The sequence below is a fragment of the Canis lupus genome, chromosome 16 (genome assembly GCF_048164855.1).
Source record: "Canis lupus baileyi chromosome 16, mCanLup2.hap1, whole genome shotgun sequence".
Lineage (NCBI taxonomy): Eukaryota > Metazoa > Chordata > Mammalia > Carnivora > Canidae > Canis > Canis lupus.
This window is the reverse complement of record NC_132853.1, coordinates 21,615,552-21,621,701: the sequence shown is the minus strand read 5'-3', so window position 1 is coordinate 21,621,701 and position 6,150 is coordinate 21,615,552. Positions and strand designations below refer to the sequence as shown.

Below are 6,150 nucleotides of genomic sequence, written 5' to 3'. Positions count from 1 at the left end.
TTTCTTTCTATCTTTTGTCTATCTCCCTCTCTCTGTCTTCCTACCTCCCTTCCTACCTACTTACCTTTCTACCTTCTGACCTTCTTACATATTTATCATCCTATCTACCTTTCTAATTTCCTATCTTCCTACTTATCTACATATCTACCTTCCCCCATATCTAGCTTCCTACTTACCCATGACATACACATTTTCCTTTCTGCCTATTTCCTATCTACCTGCATGCCTATCTACTTTCCTATGTATCTACCTTCCTTCCCACCTACCTACTTAAACTTCCTATATATCTAGCTAAAAATGTCCATGAATATTTTGCATATGGACTGAAGCCAATGAACACACGGCACCCAGTACTCTTTATAAAACCATGTTTGTTAATTTACATATGTTGACAGCGATAGATGACAGGAAGTATCTGTTTGTTCATTAGAATTACATGCATCTCTGAGTATTACTTAATATTTTTGAAATTAAGTTTGGAATTTCTTCAGCATGTAATATTAAACACACCTCACCCATTTTTAACTTAATACAGTGCATTAAAATACTGTCGATCATCGAATGCATTTCCAAGGGTTAATTTACATAATCAAAGAAGTTATGCTTCCATGAGCATCCATTCAGTTTTTCAAAGGTCTGCAAGTTTTAAGAAGTGTATAATGGCCGAATCATGGGAAATAATCCTGAGACATGATAGAAGAAATGCTAATGAAACATCAGAGGGCAGATCAAATAGAGATGAAACCAAAATGAACATCTAGGCTGACAAAGACACACAGAGAACACTGATGAAAGAGGATACCAGTTAGGAATGAAAAGGAGTGAAACCATGTAGGGTTGATCAAGTAAAAGTACCAGGTTCAGTTAACCAATGGCTGTAGTAATCAATGAGGAAAGGGTATGTCAGAAAAATGCATCACTACAGGGAGCTAGTAAAGCAATTTATTGGAGGCACATGTTAACACATAATATATGAGATTCATAAGGTCATGTTGGAAAGGTTTGACTGAACCCAAAGTTTGGGAGATCCATACTGTGATGAGAAGTACAAATGAAAGCCAGAGAGCCTGACTAAGAAGACAACTCAACAATGGCACTCCCATCAGTGGGGACCCGTACATGGCTCTTACATAGGTGCCTTCCATGGATTCACTGAATATTGTATTAGACAAGGACTAGGGTTTTAATTGTAGATGCAAAGACAAGTAAAATTAAATGAATAAAATAGGTTACAATTCTGTTGATAATTGTCAAGTCAAAATCTTTATATCAGCTGATGTCATATTGCATACAACTCTTTTTACTACCTTTAATAATAACTGCTAGGTATTGAGCTACTTCCTTTCATGTTATTCACATCATCATCATTACCAATGACCTGATTGCCACCATATTGAACACCTACTACCTGCAGTCCTTGAGTCAAAGCCTTGAACTTTTTATTTCTCATGTTAACAACAACTCTGAATGAGGGGAGCTCTGATTAGTGCTTTGCAGCTGAGAAAACCGAGACACTAATAATTTAAATAACACATCCACATTGTCTGGTTAGTAAGGAAGGGAGGTGGCATAGAAACTCAAGTTTTTCATCTTTCTTCCCCACATTTCTAAACATGACTTGTTCACTGGGCCCAATCACTCAACCCTTATAAATCTCAGGGTCACCCTTTTACTGAAAATCCTCTTTAGTTGCAGAGATCCCGAGCACCTTCCTCTGTCCCTGCTTTTACCAGTTTAGGCTGCTCTAACAGAATATCACAGACTAAGTGGCTTAAACATTTATTTCTCACAGTTCTGAAAGCTAGGAAGTCCAAGATCGGGGTGCCCAAAGATTCAATATCCACTGAGACCCACTTCCTGGTTCATAGACAGCCAACTTTCCATGGAATCCTCACATGGTGAAGAGGATAAGGGAACTCTCCGGGGTCCCTTTTATGAGGACATTAATTTCCTAATTACCAACACCCCCCCCCAAGGCCTAATATTAGGCCTCTTAATATTATCATATTGGGTTTGAATTTGGAGAGATACAATCATATAATGAACAACAGTCTCCATGGCAGTGTGATGAAAACAGTAGGTTGAGACCCTATAGAGGGTGCTGAAGTTGACTAAAAGGGTAGTAGTGACTAGCATTAAAAAGAAATGAGGGGAGCCTGGGTGGCTCAGTCAGTTAAGCATCTGCCTTAGGCTCAGGTCATGATCCTAGGGTCCTGGGATAAAGCCTGCATCGCTTCCTGCTCAGCAGGGATTCTGCTCCTCCCTCAACATCTGTCCCTCCCTCCAACTCATGCTCTCTCTCTCACCATGTCTCTCTCTCAAATAGATAAATCTTTAAAAAAATTAAAAGAAATAGAATAGCACATAGAAAATATCATAGGACATCGAGTCGTAAAGATAAGAGTGTTTTTTTCAGTTACCCTTATGCCATATTTCAATGAATCAAAGTCATACTTTATTGGAAAACACCAAATTTTATGTACCATTTAAAAAGAAAAAAAATACTGTCAATTAATGGCAAGATACCATCGTTAATAAGACTCATCCAAATTTCTGAAAGGTTAAGATGTGAAAAAATCTGAGAATGATGGAGTGTACAATGCATTCATAGATTCACGGGGTCACTCAATAAAATGCATTTCCCACCGTGGGTCATAGCCAGGAGAGTTTGAAAATCTCTGTCTTTAATGGTGGGGAAGGTGACTGGGGCATCCACACAGTGGCTGGAGCTGCCAAGAGTACCTGATATGGCCAACCAATTAGTGTGCCCAGCCGCAGGCAGTCTGGACTGAATTCCGGCTGCAAGGGGCCCCGTGACACAGCCCTTGGACAGCTGTGCTCCAACAAGGCTCAAAGGTGTCCCACCCTGTGTCAGGGCCAAGCATTAATGAAGGCACATGGCATTTCAAGGATGTAACCCAGAGGTGTTCTTTTCTCAGGTTCATATGATACAGAGATAAGGTCCTGACCAGACAGCATCATGTAATTAACTGAGGTGTTTGGGAAAAAATCAAATGGGAATTTGTATTTCCAGGCAATACTCACAAGGCTTGGAGCCAGAGGCTGTGGAAGATAACCAAAGGCCAGCCCAAGGTATTACAAAGGAAATTCTGACTTCTGACAGGAAGGCTTGATAGATGGAAAGTGAGAGAATAAAGGCTTTAGAATTTTGGGGTCAAATTTGACCTCCATCTGTATTATCGACTGATCCATTCATTCAACCAATATTTACCGAGCACCCAAGAAAGTCAGGCATCATGCTAAGACTGCTAGAGATCACAAATAGCACGTTGTGTCAGAACTAACTTCAGAGTCTCCCTGACTGTGGGCTAGTACCAGACTTCCCCATCTCTGCCTTTTCCAGAGCTTGCACAGCATCCTCAGGAGCCCCTTGCTGCACACCCAGACCAGTGACAGCTCCTGAGCCACTCCTGATTGAGGCTTGGGGCAGGGTGGAGAAGGGTTTCACAGTGTCCTCTGCTGCCCGCCTGGTAGAGCTTGGCTTCAAGTCCCAGATCTCACTGGATGGAGACCGGCTGGGCAGCTGAACTGCTAGGGTTCTTTCTGTTGCCCCAAGACTTACAGCATCATCTACTTCCCTCTTGAGATAGTTTACACGCTGTAGGTCCAGCTGCAGTCACAGTAGGTCCTGTTGTCCTACTCAAGGTCACAGTGCCCTCCAGTAACCATGGTTACATATACTGGCCCTGTACTCAGGTATATATGATCTTCTTAGAGCTCACTTACTCTTTTCTCAGCCCTGTGTTATAGGACCTGTTATATACCCATCCTACAGATAAGGAGAGTGAGGCTTGCTCTAGCTCTTGCCGGTCCCTTTTATATGTGCCACTTAACTGGTTGCTAATGGCATTCCTGCCTGGCCTTTAATTTTTCCTGTCACCAGGAATCCCTCACTGTCCTCTGTGGGCCCAAGGAGGAAACGGCAAGGCTTTTACAACTTCAGGGGTGGCCCTCAGTCTTCCTATATCCTGGAGTGATTCCATTCAGCTGCAAAAAGAGGATCTTCTAGGATGATGGAGTGGGGCATGCTCTATACTATGGTGTGTATACATGTCTGATCTGACTAAGAGGAGCAATAGACAAAGAGACTGGAATACTAGCTCAAGTCCTGGGTCAACCGTAGCCTGTTGTGTAGCCTTGAGCAATTCCTTGACCTCCCCTGGATTCAGTTTCCTCATCTATCAAATCCCTAGGGCCCTTCCAGCACTGGTAATAGAGAGTCCACGTCGGCAGAGACTGTTATTGTGTTCAGGGCTGTATGTGCAAGAAGAACAGAGCTTGTATTACATGCTGAGCAGTGTGTACAGGGCATCGTGCTGTATGCCCATGTTCTATAAAACAACAGGGAGGGGGTTTTTTTCCTCCACCTTTTCAATCCACTCAGAATTCCTTTCTGAGCCCGGTCCATAGGCAGGCACTGAACAGAGGAACAGAAATCTCTGGGGCCAGGGCCAGGGAGAGCCTGTGAAGAATCCAGGAAGTCATTCTTTTGGCCCATGGGAAGAACCATTTAATGGAGAGAGGAAAGGGGACAGAAACATCCTTCCTTGTAGGGAAATAGGCAGCCCGGCCCAGTGGAGCTTAATGTCAGCATCAATGTGACTCCATAGCCTTAAGAGGGCTTCCTCTCCCATTGGATCACCTACTCTTCTTCAGCCAGAGTTAGAGTTTTTATTTTTCTAAAGAAGAGATTCAGTGTAATATGTAGCAAGCCCAAAATGAAATATGTCTCCCTGAATGTCTGTAAAGGGTTTGCCTTCATGGAGGTGCCTGCTCTCAACAGCAGAAACCTGACTCTCACAGACAGGTGAGGGCACCAGTGTCTGCACACAGCAATACCTACAGGGCTCTGCAGACACCCAGGGCACCCAGGGAGCATGGTTGGCTAACACTCCGGGATGGAAACTGCATGTAGTTTACTATGCAATTAACATTGACACGCACAGACACAGAGAACTCCAAACACTATGCAGGAGGCCCCAGGGGCCCTTGCAGTTTCTTGTCACTGAGAACATGGTAAAGACTTCTACAAGTGTAGCTGCTGGAAGAATGGTGGTGCCCACATGGCCTGAGTTACATTTCTGGGTTCTGTTGATCCTTTAGGCGTCCCCTACCATCTCAGGTCCCCTTTCTCTGTGTGGGATTGGTTGTGTAATCCAGGTAGATCATGGGGCGTTTTGTGATTCCAGTTTCGAAGAGAGTCTGGCAACCAAACAGTGATTAAATGATGTTTTCATTCTTGACTTGTCTTTTGATGAAAATGCAAAAGGTGGGTGTGCATTCTTAATTCAAGGAAAATCTCTTTAAAAACCTCCTCATTCTTTATTGCTCTTCTAAATAATCTCTTCTAGATATGATTTACCCCCAAATTCTCTTCCTCAATCCTCAGCTGCTCTGGCTGGCAGCTTTGCTCCCCGCCCCTTCTTTTTTCTCTTACATCTTTATTATGCAGATCAAACACCCCTCCGACTTCCTTAGCATTCTCTTTACTGCAGCCCCATTTTAAATTTTCCATAAGAAAAAAAGGCCAAGATCTGACCCAGCCCAGCCTGCCAGAAAAAAGAAAAAAAAAATTCTCCTGGTGCGGGCATGGGTGGGGGAATTCAGGAGGACTCAGACTCAGACATGGGTAATCTTTGTCCCGTTATAGTCATTTCCTTCTATTGGGGCCCTTGTTACTATTTACAGGCATTCTCCATCTCTGCTAATGCAATTGCTCAAAGGGCACTTTAAGTATAATCATTATCCATTGATTTTTTTTTTCGGAGGCTTTTATTCCCTCCAATAAGCTCTGCCAAATGCTGGCTGCTGGTTCTACTTGTTAAACAAGGGTGAGCTTTGTTCCGTTTGGCTTTTCTCTTAACCTGCATTTTCTATCCATCCTCAGCATGGGGCAGAGGAGAGATTTTCTGCCACCACTTTTGGTGAGAAGAGTTATTTGCAGACTGGGATTTGAACTGAGATGGGTCTCCCATTGGGAAGAAACATGGAGGCCCTGGCACTTGCTGGGTGGCTCAGGTAGGCAGCTCCAGTGCCCTCCCGGAGGTGGCTGCACAGGGCACTTCCTCTCTGGGAGTAATGAGTAGGTTGCTCAGGGATACCAGAGGGAACCTTTTGACTTAAAATCAC

At 43.5% G+C, this 6,150-nt stretch overlaps 1 protein-coding gene across 2 annotated transcripts in view; it reads left to right on the top strand.

Annotated features, from left to right (window-relative positions):
• The window catches only part of ASIC2 (acid sensing ion channel subunit 2), a 995,000-nt gene that overhangs the window by 420,972 nt on the left and 567,878 nt on the right, over window positions 1-6,150 (top strand). The gene's annotated exons all lie outside the window — the stretch shown is intronic.